This window comes from Vicugna pacos, chromosome 3, assembly GCF_048564905.1.
Source record: "Vicugna pacos chromosome 3, VicPac4, whole genome shotgun sequence".
Taxonomy (NCBI): domain Eukaryota; kingdom Metazoa; phylum Chordata; class Mammalia; order Artiodactyla; family Camelidae; genus Vicugna; species Vicugna pacos.
The window spans coordinates 42,480,290-42,498,105 of NC_132989.1; the positions used below are offsets into that span (position 1 = coordinate 42,480,290).

The 17,816-nt window shown below is 37.8% G+C and overlaps 1 long non-coding RNA gene and 1 other non-coding gene across 2 annotated transcripts in view; one reads left to right on the forward strand and one right to left on the reverse strand.

Moving 5' to 3' along the window:
- LOC140689534 (uncharacterized) overlaps window positions 1–17,816 on the reverse strand; it is a 225,298-nt gene that overhangs the window by 17,873 nt on the left and 189,609 nt on the right. The window lies entirely within an intron of this gene.
- LOC116278215 (small nucleolar RNA Z195/SNORD33/SNORD32 family) lies at window positions 16,043–16,126 on the forward strand. Its single transcript, XR_004187612.1, has one exon. It is a non-coding gene; the product is annotated as a small nucleolar RNA Z195/SNORD33/SNORD32 family (small nucleolar RNA).

A 17,816-nucleotide genomic window follows, 5' to 3' on the forward strand; every position in this document is an offset into this window, starting at 1 on the left:
GTTCTTTACTGGCTGCCCAGGGCCTTTAATTTTCCCTGTATATGCTCTGCAGAAACATACTGCGAAGCCTGATGATTCTAACCATCTTTATAATCACTTTGTTGCTATAGTGACAAAATTTTATTCCCACTTCATTCTATCCTACAGTGATAACCTGAGTAGCTATGATTCCACTGCTTGTTATGGGTTACCCTGATCCTTGCTCCTCCACTCCCCTACCCCAGGAGATTATAATCCTTGGACATATGAGAAATGTCATTCAGAAATATACTACTTGGAGGACCTGTTCCTTAAAGCTACTTCATTTAAATCCTCTTTGAATTACTATAAAATTGTGTTGCTGTGAGCCACTAAGTACCACTAAGTTTGTGGTACTTAATTACAGCAAGAATAGAAAACTAATATATCCTAATATGTCCAACTAACAACTGTTATTTCAGGACAGCCACCTTCTTTCATTTCACTGAATGGCTAGAGTTTAGTTATCTCACAGAGCAGTGTAAATTTTTTTTTATTTTTGTTTTTATTTGGTGGAAATAGAGCTCACCAAATTCTAAAGGAGATCAAAGGAGTATTTATCATCATTCAGTTGTTCATGCTTTTTACTGAATGTTTATTATGCATTCAATTCCCTCTCTCTCTCTCTCAAAAGTACACACACATTTTAATTATAATCCTGGAAATTATTACCCTGGAAAATTTTAGGGCTATTATTTTTCATTTTAAAACTATCCAAAGTCTTAGAGTGGTTAAGATACTTGCTTAAAGTCACAGAGTTAATATGTGCCAGAGCCAGAAGTCAACTCCCAGAACTGTAGGAATTCAAAGTCCATGTCAATTTAATGAAACGATGTGGCTTCCATAGAAGCCAGCAACAGTTCACTCTAAGCATGTTAGCTACATTATGCTCATCCTTCTTCTAGTATAGCCAGGAAGAAATATGCATGAAATAATTAATGACTACTGAGTAGAATCTGAGAGAAGAGGGTGTCAGTGAGCATAGTTCCCCATTCTTATCCCAGCCTTTAGTTTCAGCTTACCTCAGCTTGCCCTCATAAAGAGAAACTTTTAAAGGACCAAAGAGTTGCTGTAAGCACAGAGTCTAATCTCTCAGTCACACCCCTGGACCATATTAAATCAGGTTGTATTCAATAACGGAGCTTCCAGCCATGCTTTATGAACTTCAGAAGATCAGACAATAGATGTAAAGAATTTAAAAAGGATTAATCCCTTGACAGGGAGCTCAAAATATCACTTTCTATCTATTGACCATGGAACCAGGTATGTACATATATTCCAGGAAATCTGGTATACGTATTTATTAAAAGAATACTCCTACCTCTGAGCCCTGATGGACATCAACTTGGTATTAACATTGACATCATCTATGAAAATCTGTTTTATTAACATCAAATTTTATGGGCTTCCCCCACCCCCCCCGACATGTATAAGCTAAAATTTAAAAGGATGAACTATAATGCTACACACTATAGGATCTTGTCGTTGAGATTCTGGGAGAATGTGTTTCCCTTTCTCAATACATTCATTTCTCAATAGTGTGCTCTATATTTTGTTTCTGTAATTGGTCTTACACAAGTAAGAAAACTGAGTTCACAATCATTTTTTACCCCTTTGAAATTGTATAGTTCTTTGCTATAAATAACTAGCTTTTCACTTCTATCAACAGAAGTCTACAAGTGATTGACTCTGAATGGTCACCCGCATAGAAGGCTGTCAGAGTGATTTCTCCAAGATGAGAAATGAGCTGGGCAACCCAGCTTGCCCAGGTGAGTGAGGCACAAAGGCTCACATCCATCACATCAGCCCACTGTTATTATTTTCCCTTCATGCCATTAACCCACACAGCGGGATCTAGACTACCAACCTCAAGTTGCTAAAGTGACATCAAACAAGAAAGCTGGTTAAGACGCAACCACTCACAACTGGAACTAGAATCCATGAATCAGGGCTAGGACAAAGAATAAGTGTTCCTTTGTCAGTAAAAACATTTTTTTTTCAATAGCAAAAAGAGCAAGAGTGACACTTGGTGGCCAGTACAGGGCATCACAAAGGACTGTCCCATAGCAAACATTCTCCTCACCAACCTTGCTCTGGGAGTTTTGAATGTAGGGGAGAACTACGCTGTTTATAGAGGAATGAGACCCATGTGTACAAGAATAGTATTACTCTTGCTCTGGTTTGTAGCTAACTATCAGAAGTGTCACCACAATACTGCTTTGGGGAATACATTAGGAGTCAGTGTGTCTAAAGATGAACATTCCAAGAAAAAAGAAATAGTCATTAGAACACTAATTCAGGTAACTATTATGTGTCTGGACAGAACCTTATGTAATAAATAAAAAAACTTTAAATAAAGCAGTTATCAACCACTGCATAGAATTTCATCAGTCAGTTCTACACTTTGAACTTAACATTCGTCCAGGGTAAATGCTCTAACCTTTGTTAAAATCAAAACCCCTCCTATTAACGTTTCTTAGGATAACCAAATTAATTTCCATTCACTTGTAACTACCTTCTTATCTTTTATCAGTTAAAGCCCAGACCAAGAAAGAGCCCATTTCAAAGTATTTAGCAAATAAATGCATGTATAAATGAATGAAAAAGATCAAGCAAATGGGAACAGAATGGTTTACGAAAATATCACCCCAAGTCAGGTAGAACAGAGATAAACAATTTTTAAAACATAGCTTTCCAGGAACAACAGGGAACAAGAGTTTCCAAGAGATGCTAAAAAAGGGCTACAGTCCATCCTTATACTCTGGAAACAGAGATGCTGGAAAATGTGTTCTAGTGCGTTTGTGGGTATTTATGCCTAAAGTAATCACTGGGCATGCAGTCCCTGGCAGTGGTTCTGAACCTTGGCTATACTTTAGATTCACCAGAACAGGTTTTTAAAATCTTTTCATCCAGGCTGAAACCCAGACTAATCAATCAGAATTTCTGAGTGTGGAACTCAAGCATGAGAAGTATTTAAAGGTCCTCAGCAGATTCTGATGTGCAGCCATGGTTGAGAACAACTCTGCTAAGAGAGAGAATGAGAATGGTGTTCTCAAATATTTTGGTCTCAAGATCTCTTTACATTCCTAAAAATTATGGAGACCTCCAAAGAGCTTTTCTTTAGGTGAGTCCTATTTTTTGGTATTTACTATGTTAGACTTTAAAACTGAGATTAAAAAAAAAAAGATGAATGGAACGTCATAGCAAGTTCCATGGAAGTAGGGGGACTGAGTCCTCTTGTTTCTAAGTCACACTGGTTAGGTGATGTGTGAATGGGGAATATGACTCTGTAACAGAGAAGAACAAACCCGACTCCCTGTTGAATCTGTTCCTTTAGCTCTAACCTTTGTGCTCTGTTGCCTGTGCTTAGTCATGCTGGCTCTGCATTTTTGTTTTGTCAAAAGGTAGAAGAATGTTGCCTAGAGCCTGAAATATACATAATTGCCCTTTCTCAAGGTTCTGCCTCCCAGACTTGACCTTTAAAGGCATAACATTTTTCATTCATGTAGAGATAACATGTTGTAGAATAGAAAATAACATTTGTCTTATTGAAGGTTTATAGGAAGTGACCAGACCTATGTAGACAGTTGCAAGAACAAAGGATTATCACATCCTCTCTGGGTCTGCCTGGCAACAGAGATCTGCAATAACCAGCCACACCTCTTCCTATTTTAGTACAAAAGGAGCCTGAATTCTAATGCTGGTAAGATGGTTCTCTGAGACACGAGGCTGTCATCTTCTGGTTCTGCTGGCTTTCTGAATTAAGGAATAAAGCCCCTATTCCTTTCCCCAAAATCTTGTCTCTAGATTTATTGGCCTGTTGTGGGGTGAAGAGTATGAGCTTGGACTTGGTAACAAGTCGAGATGTGCATGTGAGTTTATGTCACAAAATAAACTGATCTCCCACTGGCAATGTGACATTGCTTATCTTAAGGCACAGAAGAAAGAGCATGGGGACACACATACAAGGACATTAACTAAGTCCAAGACGTGCCACTCTTTCACTATATGAAACTAGTGTTACAGAAACGACAGGCCAGCCAAGAAACAAGCACCACTCGGAGGGTTGGAGTACTCAGATGTATTACGCCGGCGGGCTCAGAGGGGCTTCTGCTCTGAAGCTCTGAGCACCTCCAAGATGTGTGCATGAGGTTTTATAGGGTAAAGTACAAGCTTGGGGTATTAGGCCCATAGGCATGGAACAGCTTTAGCAGCATTATCATCACAAAAGCGGAAGCGGGGAGGCAGCAAACCAACATTCCAAAGCCAGATATGTATCTTTGAAAACCCAGCTGGCTAGCAAAAATCATGAACAGCAAACCAACACTAATTAACCTAGATTTACAAGTTAGTCTAGCAGAACTCAGATCAGTATTCCAATACTTAGATTTGTGAGTTATCTTGTTAGCCCAGCCCAGCCTCTCCTTCACATTCCTAGACTTCTGAGTTATCTTGTTAGACCAGCCCGGCTTTTTCTTCACACTAGAACAAATGATTTCATTTCTCTGGGCTTCGATTTCCTCATTTGTGAAATGTGCAGTTGTTTGTAGACTGGATCAGTATTCTTCAAACTGGCATATGAGTATCCCCTCAGGGTTTTCAAAAAATTTCCAAGTGAGTGGGCATTGAAAGTTTTAGGAAAATAAATATCAGAATCCTCAACTTGATGCATTTTGGTGTAGCTTGGGAGCAGGAGACAACAATACCTGGGTGGAAACAGAAGGGACTGCCAGCTAGCCCAACAGCAGTCACGAACCAGGCCTAGTTTATTTTTGTATCCACGTTATTGAGTACACACACTGGGGCGGAGTCGTGGTTTCATCAACTATGTTTATTTCTAACATAGCTCTGAATGTCACAGGCAAAGTGTGCCATTCCAGATCCTGAGAACTTGATAGGTCAAACTCTTAAATAATTGTTTGTGGGCCTTTAAAAACTGCCTGGGAAATGTGTACAGGGTAAAATTTAACATTTTAACTCTAATCAGTAACCAGCCTTTGAGATTTCCTCAGAGAGCGATGATAATTTGTCTTAAATCTTTAATTCGGCAGGAGAAAACAAACGTAAACATCAGTTATAAATGGAAATGAGCCACCTAGTAATGAGTGGAATCTCCGACTCAAATGATAGTTAATAATGGAACAACAATGAAACTCCCTGGCTTGGAGTAAATAGGAATCCTGCCCATGGTTGGTAACAATAGCTACCAATTACTGTGCACTTGCTACTTGTCCAGCACTGTGCTTTATCTGCATAACAGTTCTATCAGTGTTCTTTCCCCTTTAATTGGGGGAAGAAACAAGGTTAGAGGCTAAATGATCTGCTTGTGGTCAGAGAACTGCTAATGGGCAGGGCCAGGATTTAAACCCAGATGGCAACCTAGATGGGTTCCAGGAGAATCTCCAGCTGTGAGATTCAGTGGTGGTGTGCTGATCTCCCGGGAGCCACAAGAACGGCTTGCCCATAAATGGACTGTGTGGCAATGAAGAGAGCTGGAGTGAGCTGTGTGGGTGTCAGCCTGCACAGCTGAGCCCCGCAGTTCTGTGCGCGGTTTTACCAAGATGTGAAGGTCCAGCATCTTTTCACATGGGGATCGCTGTATGATCAAGCATATTGATAGGCTCCCCACTGTTGAGCAATTCACTAAAAGCAAGTATAATATAGATGAACCATGCTTGGTTAAGTCCATCTATAATTTAAGATCAGTCCAATTTGACCTGAAAGTTTTTCAACTAGTCAGTTGCTAGTTTAAAAAATAACTTTTTGGGCAAGATTGAGAGTAATGCAAATTTCTGCATGAAGAAATGCATGTGGCAGTTGGAATTCCAATTTGATTTTGTAAACTACTTTTCAAAGAAATTCACAGTTAACATATCAATACACATTTGATTTCTCAAAGTCTAAGAATGTCATTGCATAGTTTTCTATGCCTCTGTCTATTCTTTTAACATAAAAGAAACCAATGGGATTCAGCTCCCCAAAATCATTTGTTATTGCCACCATGGTCATAGTTATACCCCGTGACCCAAAATTCATCATTTAAAGATACACAAATACTTTCTTAAAATCATAGGATAGCAGGGCATACCAAAACTATCAGGTCAGCCAGCATTATTTAAATGTAGATGGAAACACCAGGCCAGATTCTCAGGTAGGAAAAGACCAATTAGCAAATGACTGAATTGGAAGAATGCACATTTGGTTTTCAAATAACTTGGCCATCACAGTCTTGTTTTTCACCCCTCGGCAAGCCAGATCTAGCTAGCAGTCACTGAATAAACTGAAAGTATGAATACAACCAGGGCCCTTGTAGAAACAACTAAGAGAAAACACATTTTCCTCAAAAAGCATGCGATGTACAAACCTGCAGTTGTCATCTGTTCCTTATTCCTGATGGCAGAGGTCAGGGTCATATATGAGTCTGTCTAGTTCCGTGCATGAAATTTATCCCAGGAAACTGGCCTTAGCTTTAGCAGCTGTGGCACAAGACTCCAGAGCACTGTTGTAAAAGCATTGCCATTTCCCATCTGTGTGACTACGGAAAAGTCACTTATTTAAAAGTATTTATATTACTGCAGGCAGTTGCCTAGAGAATTAAGTAGAACAATATACATGAAATACTTAACACCATGACTGGTACCCAGTAAATGCTCAGTAATGTATAATATTAATATATGTGATCAGACTTTGTAGAAAACAAATACGAATCTGTGAATTCACAAGAGTGGTCACTGGAGTCAAAGAGATCGGTATTCACATCTCAACTCTACTATTTACTGGTGGTTTGACTTTGAGAATGGTACTTAATCTCTCTGAATCCTGCTTTTTAAATTTCAACTGTTCTTTGTGAGGAATTGAGTCCTTTTTTAAAAACAACATATTCGGAATTATCCTATAGAAGAAAGATATGCTTAAATGATGCAACTCCTCAAAACTATGCCTTTTCCATGACCAAAGGTATACAAAGGGGAGGAGGGGGGATGTGAGAACATCATTTAGGTACAGGCATTAAGGATTGTATGGCCTTTAGAGAATTTTAAAATGATAATACAACTAACTCAAAGCTTGTCTGCTTTTTATTATCACTATGGTTAGATGTGGGGTATAAAGGAACCACCAGATTTTGGCCTCTTAAGGATTTGATCACTCCAAGGCTTACGTTTGCCCTTACGGGAAATGTGGGGTCTATTATATAATATATTAATACATTTCCTTCTCTCTCTCCTATTTAAAATCATTCCATGTAATGTGTAGTATGCGAAGGTAGTTTTAAAGCTGATGGCTGAAATATTATTATTTCTTCATGTAAAGACATTTGTTTGTATGGACTTTACATGATCATTTTATACTAGAATGAAGACATTAGAGACATGATGTGTCACAGCTTAACAAGATTGTCACGAAGAATCAGTCTAAGCCAGTCTGCACTCCCAGACAACCAGTCAAGCAGTTAATGATTGAGAAAATCTCCTAGTTAATTTGTCAGCTGAAAACTCGGTGGTGAGGCACTTCATATAGTACACAGCCTGCATCCTATCAACAAACTGTCATCTAAAAATCCCGGAAATGGCTGATGGGTAGAAATCCTCTCCCTCCCCTTTAGAACTGCTACTTCTGGTGAAAAAGAGTATTCCTGTCAACATCTATCCATGCTCCAGTGACAAGGCTCAGAAAGACCAACCACCTGTAGCCTGCTTAAGTCCCCGGATAGCCCAGTATTGTGATTACCACCCCCTGGCCAGGAACCTGTGCCAATGTAAATGAAACAACATGTAAATGGAAACATGTCCCAGGCAGAACTGACTTTCTTGACTATGCTTACTGAACTCAAAATGCCAGAGTCAGAAACACAACGTAGGCATAAAATCACTTCTAGGAAGTTAGCATGTACGATCTTAAATATTTCCAAGGGATCAAATTAGTCCGGAGAACATTAAGCAATCTCCCCAAGATCTTCTGAGGGCAACACGTGCCTAATGCAAGGGAAGCAGAAGTTGTCTGCGACCACCAGAAATAGGAATGTCTCCCCACTGCGCAGAAGTCCTCAAGCCCTGGAGTCTGGGCTCCTGCCTACAAATTTTGAAACTGCTACACCTTCAACGTATAAAGGGAAGAGGAAAGTATGGGCAAATGATGGAGGCACAGACAGCAGTCTTGTTTGATATAAAACACTCTTTATATACCCAACTTGAAAAAAGAGGAAAATGGGCATGGGAATGTCAAAATGCTAAAATTCATCTATTTAGTTGTAGCATCTGAATTCTATACACTTTATCTAAAGCTAGTTTCTTAATGTGTCAGTTTTCTGGGAAGCTCTCCGAGCACTCTGATCAGATAGTTACATCTCCCTCCTAGCCTCTCAGCAAAGTAGATCTGAAAGGGACTTGGAGAGCTTCTCGCCCAGTAGCTTTGACTTCAGAAAACAAAATCAGAGGAGGAAGATGCTTTCCCCAAGGTTACAAGTTAAATTAGACATAGAACTGAAACTAGATGCAGGTCCTGACTCCTCGCACAATGACATTTTCTCTCAGCTGTGTATGTGACAAGGGACGGTGAAATACCCTGCTCTCAAGTCTCAAAACCAGGGGTACACTGAAGTTTCCCTACAGAGGGTTCCTTAGGACAAAATTGGGCAATAGGATTTTATTCTTACCTGTTTAGAGGTTTGTTATAAAGATCGTCCCTACAGCCCTGATGATTCAGGGGTTTTCATGCTAACTTCCTATCCTGAATTTCCCTCTTGGGCAACTCCCCATGATCCCTAAGCCTGCTCACAATCACTCTCTCCTGTGCTAATACTTACCTTTCCTGTCCCCTATTCACTCAGTCTCAGCAAACATTTGGCTGACAAATTGATTAAACCTATCCTATCTACACCAGAAGCTTTCTTAACATGTCTCCATTTAGCTGACTCTCCAGATTAAGAGGCACTGGTTTAGTGATCTTACAAAACACATTAACATAAATTAAAACAGACAATTTTCATATATTCTTCCTCGCCCTTCACACTTTGCAACAGTTACTAAAAGCTAAGATATTTAGAGACTTAAAATTTGATCACTTTATGTTCGAATCTGTAAGGTCAGAAGTTTAAGAAACTATAAGGGAGGGGAAACAAGTAGGAGAAATGGAGTCTTGCTGACCATTCATTTTCTTAACTAAGCATATTCCCTGTTTGGAGCTATTTTTCAATCATGCACCATGGTTTTTATATCTGCCTGTTTTTTGGACATTCTTTGTTTTTATATTTGCTTTCATCAGTTTTGTTACAGATGTTTATAATGTGTTGAACTCCAAACATTTTAATGTGTTGAATTGCTCCCAGTACTTAATTTTTTATTAGACTGATGAAAAAGTTTTATTTCTGCCTTTCTTTTCAATTCCCTAGATTTTATAAAATACCAAAGCTCTCTTACTTCTTGGGGAAATATTTCCTTCCAAGTCAAGAGAACTTAGGCTATTATTTTGAGGAAAGTCAAGTTTTATTTCAGTAATCACCACATCGATCATGTTTCTAATTCTGTCTACCTGAGCACAAAGCAAATTAATCCTGCTCTTGGGATTATTGACAGACTGGAAGAAAATACAGAAACAGTCTCCTGCGAAGATATAACTTATTAAAGTGCTGTCTTAAGATCATCTGATAAATTCAGAACCAACTACTTGTCTTTGGCAAACCAACAGAATCAAACAGAAATCTGCCTAAACACCATATGACCTAGATTTTAAGAAATGCTCTCCTTCTCTATACAAATACATTTTTAAGTAAACACTTCTAGAGTAGTTGTAGATTTACAGAAGAATTATAAGTATTTACAGAGAGTTCCTGTATACCCCACACTCAGTTTCCCCTGATGCCAACATCTAATGTTAGTATGATGGTACATTTGTCACAACCACCAAACAAGCCACCACTGATATGCCATTTTTAACTAAAGTCTATACTTCAAATTTTCTTGGTTTTTACCTAATGTCACACTTCTGATCCAGGACCCTATCTAGAATACAGTTGAAATCAGCGATCTAGTCAGTATCAAAACTAGGACAACCATCTACATATGACATACTGCAGTCTAGTCCTGTTTCAACCACACAATGCAACTTCCTCCTTTTTCAAAGTTTACCCTCAAGACACAAGATATCCACCAGATTTAACCAAATTTGGTAAAACACTGAGTCGATTCAGTGAATCAAAATTAGCTACACTGGTTGTTCTCCTGAATAGACAAAATGACTGACTGAAATTGTTGCTCCGATAACAGCTGACAGAAGCGGCTAGAAAATCAGAAATGGCAAGCGAGGGCTTTCATTGGCTGAACAGAAAGTACAGTACCTCAGGGACAGGAGATGCTCATAGGTTGTCCCTTGGGACCCTTGACTTCCCTCTGAGCATCTCATGTCCTGTTCTCTAACTCCAGATTGGTCCAAGCCTAATATAGATAAGGTAGGTAAAATTAATCTTTTATTCTTTTACCTCCTTTTATTTTATATTGGATACTGCTGATTGAAGGTAAAGTCTCCTTTGAGTAAATATGCATTCCTTTAGTTTTTCCCATTACATCAGCTGAGACACCCCCACAGTCCGTGTGGGAACAGGGATACAAGTATGTGCCATCTTTTCCGCTGTGTGCTCCCCCAGCAAGAAAGTCACAGGGATCATCCAGGTTCCTGCTAAGCTGGTAAATTATTCTGGGCTATCTGTCCATTTGAACTTGGGTGAACCAAAATGTGAACAGCAAAAAGAGGAAATTTACAAGTGGCTATTCAAAGGGCTTACCATGTTTTACCAAAATTTATTACTGAACTGCCTTGAAATCTTAAAATTGGATACTAAAATCAATGGGATGAGAATCTGTAGAATGTAAACGAAGTCCCATGAGCAGTTTCAAACTTTAAAACTCTTTTCATTTTTATAGTTACCAGCTTATTGCTAATGCAGTTTCTAGTTAAGTTTTGCAGACTATGCAAACCTTTCATTCTAGTCTAAGAAATTATGCAACCTTTATTGATTATGCTCAGAATGTGTGACTGGTCACCGTAAGACCCTGTGCTTGGGAGCCAGACTCCCAAACCAGGTTTCCCCAGGTTTCTGCTTGGCCAGTCTTGAAGTAGTATGCAAACACCCAGGCTTACAACTGGATACTTGGATTTCCTAGACCAGCGTTTCTCAACATGTGGTCCACAGACTGACAATGTCAGAATCTCCAGATATTTAAAATGAAGACTCCTGGGCTTTATGCAAATTATGGTACTGGAATTTCTCCTGAAGGCGGAGGAAGGCAGAAACCTGCACCTTTAACAAGGGCTATAAGCCACTGTGATAACTGGCAGTTTTATATGAGATTTTATATATATATATAAATATTATATATATATATAATCATGAACAGGGTGTTTTGATTGTGGGATTGGACCTTTGGAAGTGTATTTTCATGATGGATTTCAGGCTTGGACCACGCTGACCTGAAGAGGAAGGAGCTCTTGTATTCATTTGTTTTATCTAAGAACCAATTGATCGGATTTTTTCATTCTACTACTTTAGTTTGACACTAGTACATCTTCTGACAGTAAAGCCATACATTGTTAAGAGGGATTACTAAATAAATTTACCATGTTAGAGCCATAACAAAAGAAAATTTACTCTTAACATGAAAATTTACAAAATAACTCTTGACTATTGATAATAGATTAAATTTTGTTTTGAAAGCATACATGGACTGAAGCATTGTGCTATACATTAGAAACTGACACAACACTGGAAACTGACTATACTTCAGTTAAAAAATACACACACACACACACACACACACACACACACACACAAAGCATGCATGCCCTCAAACACCTGGAACGTGACTTACAAATGAGAAGTCCTTGTTCAGAGTAAGCACCCATGCATTATACGTCAAAGTTAAAATAAGCAATTGCAAATTACAAAGACAGAATAAAGATATTCTGTCATTTTGGTACATGTAGTGGGGAACGCATGAAAGAAAAAGAGCTCATATATCAACAGTATCACTGTTGTATAGTTACTGAACCTTCATAAGCACAAGTCCCCGAGTGATTACTCAGTGTTGAAGGTCTGGACTTATTACATAAAGTATCCATCAACGCCAAGATGATGAAAGATAAGCAGCTTCCATGTGATTAATAGGTACAAGAGCACAAAACAAAGGAGATTAAAAAAGCCAATGGGTTTTATTGATAGAGTCAACCTTAACTCTCAACAAGGCAAAATACTGATTCAGTCAGCAACCCATTGAGCAGCTTAGAGAAATACTTCTCTGCCCTAGATGACACACTAACGTGAGTTTGTAGATGGAAGCACATTTAGCAAATTCATTCATGAAGTTCGAGGAGAAATATGTGTTTTATTAAAAATCATGATTTCTTAAAAGAGATCAAATCAACATAGTCTTATAACAAAGGCACAGGATTTTATTTCATCTAGAAAACCCCTTGAGTTCAGCTGAAAAATTTTACTGAAGCTGCTATAGATTCAATTAAGGAGGAGCTGACTAAACAGCACTAATCTAAGAATCCGCTTGTAATTCTTTCCATTCACTGATTCTTTCTCTCTGTGTGTCTGTGTGTCTGTCTGTCTCTTTTAGGGTAATCAGATTTAGCAAGTAAAATTACAGAGAACTCAGTTAAATTTGAATTCCAGATAAATAAGAAATATGTTTAAAATTATTCTGTATTTTGTCTGGCAATCTAGCATGCCTATGTATGCATGTCTGTGTATTCAGTTTTCTTGTTATAGCTACTGTTCTTAGCACAAGAACAGTTACTATTTACATGGATAATATCCTTAGAATTAGAGAATTTAGAGCAGGAAGAGACAGGCATAATGTACTCAAATAATTGTATTCCAAAGTTAAGTAAACTGAGACGTAACCAGATTAAAAGACTTGTCAAAATCCCACAGCTAGTTAGCATCCAGAGAAGGAACTAGAGGATACTTATTCCAGTTCCCAGTTCTTTCTTTTTCCAGTACTACACAGTTTCTCTTTCAAATCTGAACTACTAGTTGGTTTTTCAGTGACAAGTTTAGGCCAGACTGATCACTTCACTTAGACAGACATACCTATTTAGAAATCATTTTCATTTCTGCATATGGGATGAAATATACACACACATATACATAAGCCAGAAGGAGAGTTTCAAGGCAACACATTATACAGAGAGAACATTCGTTGTTTGGGGTTGCCCAGAATCCATCCCTCCTTTAAGTATTAGTGCCCACAACTTATTTTAAAGAAGAACCTTTTCCTCCACGGAATATAATCTGAGGGCTGTTGATTAGGACACCTTTCCAAGCAACTGAGTGAGCACATGACCCACTCAGCAAGCTAAACCAGTTGATCGTTTTCATTTCCCAGCTCCCTGCTAGACTTCAGTTCTAATTTTGACGCAAGCATGAAAAAGAATATTTCTCCACCCCTACCCTACTCCAGATAGCAAGATGGTTTAGGGTCATTCATTGTAGCAGAAATGACTGAGCAAGAAATGGAACAGTTCATACTTCCAAGACCATTTAGAGCTAATTATTTCCTTCTATTTAAAGCCTAGTTCTTCAGCTCCTTTCATAGTCTTCTAATAAATTACCTGTTTAGCTTATAGAAACAAAATTGGCTTCTGTTGCTTGCAACCAAGGAACTGTGATTGACACATACTATTTATATATTTCAAAAAGAAACTGAATTGTAATGCTATCATGGAAAGAACTTCTAATGTCAGAGGCAATCCATGAATTGAGTGATGCAAAGCAAAGAATACTGAGTCACTGAGAATTTAAAATATACATTTTTTACTTGTGTCAGTATAAAATTGGTCCAAAAAAATTGTTCAAATGCAGAAAATGAAAATTCAAAATGTTATATAGATTATTATTAATAAACTTACAAATACCTAAATATAAAAACTGAAAATATAAAGCTTGTGGAAGAAACATAGGAGAAAACTTTTTCTACCTTGGGTTAGGTAAAAGATTTCTTGAAAAGTCAAGAAAAGCCTGAACCATACGAAGAAAATGTTGATAAAATGGACCTCGGCAAAACTGCAAACTTTTGCTTTTTGAAAGATGCTGTTCAGGAAATGGAAAGACAAATTATAAACCTCAGAATGAGAGTAAAACTTTATAAAAATATATCTGATTAAAAATTTACAGCTAGAATATTTAACCAAAAAACTTTAACACTCAATAATTTAAAAAAACAGTAAAAATAAGCAAAAGATTTGAACAGATACTTCACCAAAGAAGATACACAGATGTCAAATCAAAAAATGAAAAAACGTTCAAAATACCTAGTTATTAGAGAAATGCAAATTAAAAATACAATGAAAAAATGTCACAACCAAAATGAACCTAAGGATTCATGACAACTTAATGTAATTTGTTATTCCAGATAGCATCCTAGAATCTGGGAAAACCTAAGGAAATCTAAATAAAGTACTGAATTTAATTAGTGATAATGTATTAATATTAACTCATTATTGTAATAAATATGTTTTACTAATATAAGATGTTACATACAGGGGAAACTGAGTATAGGATATACGGAAACTTTCTGTATTTCAGTAAATCAAAATCTTTCAGTAAATCAAAATCTTTCAGTCAAAAGACTGTTCGAAAAAATAAAATCTATTAAACACACACACAAATCCCTATTACAATGACTATACCAAGTGTTGATGAGGATGTGGAGATACTAGCACTCTCATATACGGCTGACAGGGATGTAAAATAGTACAACTGTGCAAAACAGTTTGACAAAACAAAATCTAACTAAAAAAAATAAACTTGTATCCAGAATACATTTTTTAAAACTCTTATAATGCAATAGCAAGAAGATAACCCCGAAAAAATGGACAGAAGATGTGAACACATACTTTATCAAAGAAGGTATACAGATGCCAATAAGCACGTGAAAAGATATGGAACATCGTTATTCATTAGGAAAACATAAATTAATAACTACCAACAAAATATAACTATAGTGCTAAAAGGGCTAAATTTTAAAAGACTTATGATACCAATTACTGGTGAAGGTGCAGAACAACTTAGAAGTCTCATATACTGTTGGCGAAAGTGTAAAATAGTATACTAGTATAGCCCATTTGTAAAACAGCTTGCTTGTTTCACATGAAGATGAATATACATTTACCATACAGCTCAGCAATTCCTCTTCTGGGTATTTATCCTAGAGAAATGAAAACATCTGTCCATACAAAGACTTGTATGTAAATGTTTACAGCAGCTTTGTTCTATTAGCCAAAACCTGGAAAGAACCCAAATGTGTATCAACAAATGAATGGACTGGCATAGATAAACAAACTATAGTACATCATATGACAGAATTTTACTCAGAAATAAAGGAATGAACTATTGATACATGCAAAGATATCAGTGACTCTCAAAACCATTACGCTAAGTTAAAGAAGCTGGACAATAAAAGCAATATACTATATATTTCGTCTATACGGCATTCTGGAAAAAGCAAGACCATAGGGGTGGAAATCATCCCAATGGTTATCAAAGGCTAAAGGATGGCAGAGGAGATTGACTGACTGCAAAGGGGCATGAGTCACTTTTTATGCTGATGAAAATTTTACATATCTTCTTTTTGAAGCAAAATCAATTACAATGTGTCAATTTCTGGTGTACAGCACAATGTCCCAGTCATGCATATACATACATATATTCGTCTTCACATTTTTCTAAAGATTATTACATAATATTGAACATAGTTCCCTGTGCTATACAGAAGAAACTTTTTATATATCATGATTATAGTGGTGGTTACATATTTAACAAAACTCACTGAACTACACACATGAGAAGAATAAATTTTATTTTATGTAAAGAATGCCACCAAATACCTTTTTAAAAATGAGGCAAACATTAGAAAGAAAAAAAAAAACACACTTGCAGGAGAGAGATAAAAGGAATTTGAAATACGTTAGTGAAAACATTAAGGCTTTCCAGGCACTAAATCTGAAGGACTCTGAAAGATTAATAGAGGCCAGTGATGAGGACTTCTCCCACTCCTGTCACGTTTCCCAACCATGAGATGACTCCACATCCACTACCATCTGAGGCTGCCTGGCTGCCTGCCTACTTGCGGCAGCAGGGGCCTTGCGCGCCACGCCCCCTGAGCCAGCCTGCTGTCCTCTGCCCACAGGCATGCTGCCCCACAAGACCAAGTAAGGCCAGGCCTCTCTGGTCTGCCTCAAAGTGTCTGATGGGATCCCGCCACCCTATGACAAGGTCTCTAAACCCCTCTCCTTCCCTAACAGAAAAAGTGGATGGTGGTTCCCGCCGCCCTAAAGGTCGTGTGTCTGAAGACTACAGGGAATTTTGCCTACCTAGGGTGCCTGGCTCATGAGGTTGGCTGGAAGTGCCAAGCAGTAACAATCACCCTGGAAGAGTAGAGAGGAAGGAAAAGGCCACGATCCATTACCGGAAGAAGCAGCTCATGAGGCTACAGAAGTAGGCTGAAAAGAATATACAGAACAAAATCGACAAATCCACAGAGGTCCTCAAGACCCATGGACTCCTAGTCTGAGGCCAGGAAAATTGACTGTTTATTCTTTAAATAAATAATAAAAGATTGATAGAAATGTATGTGGTAAAGGAGAGAAGTGATGGGTGTGTGCAGAGAGTGTTCCACATAGGGAGTGCGGTCTGCACAGAGGATTGATGGCAGCAAGAAATAGGGCGCATCCCGACCTGGGGAAATGACAGTAAACCACGGTGGCTGGGCACTGACAGCAGTGCTAGACATAGATAGGACCGAATTTCACAGTATCAAGTACAAAAGGTAGGGTACAGTTTTCCAGTTTACTGAGCTGAATGGACAATGGTATACCTCCTCATGCAGGTACAGCAGCTTTGCAAGAGAAGATCATGAGTCTGTTCTTGTACATGTCAAGTAAAAGTTTCCTGGAGGTGCTACAAATATGACAAATAAGGCAACTGGACAGTTGAGGTTAAGTCATATAAAATCTCTAATAGTCAGCCACCTTGACCTACAAAAGGCAACTCATATGTTTTGATCTAGTAAGTTCCCAGAGCTCCTGTCCAACCAAGAGTGATATTAGTACCTTTATTTTAAAAAGAGAAAATGCTGAGTATTCTTCAAGTAAAATTATTATACCAATCACACTTCATAATATAGAGCCTTTTATGAAGAATATATAAGATTCAAAGTTGCATATGATGTGAAATATACTTTATGCATCATGTATTTTTGGCAGTAGCTATTAATCAATTCCTTTCGAAACAAATTAAAGTAATTATGATCCATCATAGATGTTGATATAAATAACTAAGGGAATTTGGAAAAGAAGTAATTCACCACTGGAGATTTGCCAATAAATAAATTCTTCAAGTATGACTCATGGTTGTTCCTCTGAGATCAGTTAATTACTTCTGTAAGTCAAACTCCAGCTTCCGTAAACTCAAATAACCTGTCAATTTTTTTTCTGTTGTAATATTATTTCATGCAAAATGATACTAATTATTATTTAACTGTAGGTAGGCACATTCTTCACCAACTTCATAACAGAATAGGTTTTAAGAGATAACTCATAGGCTCCAGATCAAGAAAATAACGTGGGAAGATCCTGAGCTCACATTCTACCATAGACACAACAAAACTACAACTACCTATTTCCACAACTGTCTCTGTAAACGACCTGGGGACTACCAGAACTGTTCTACAACTCAGGATACAAAGAAAAGGTCATACTGAAATAAAAAGGTGGGGGCAGAGACACAGTCTAATCTGAAC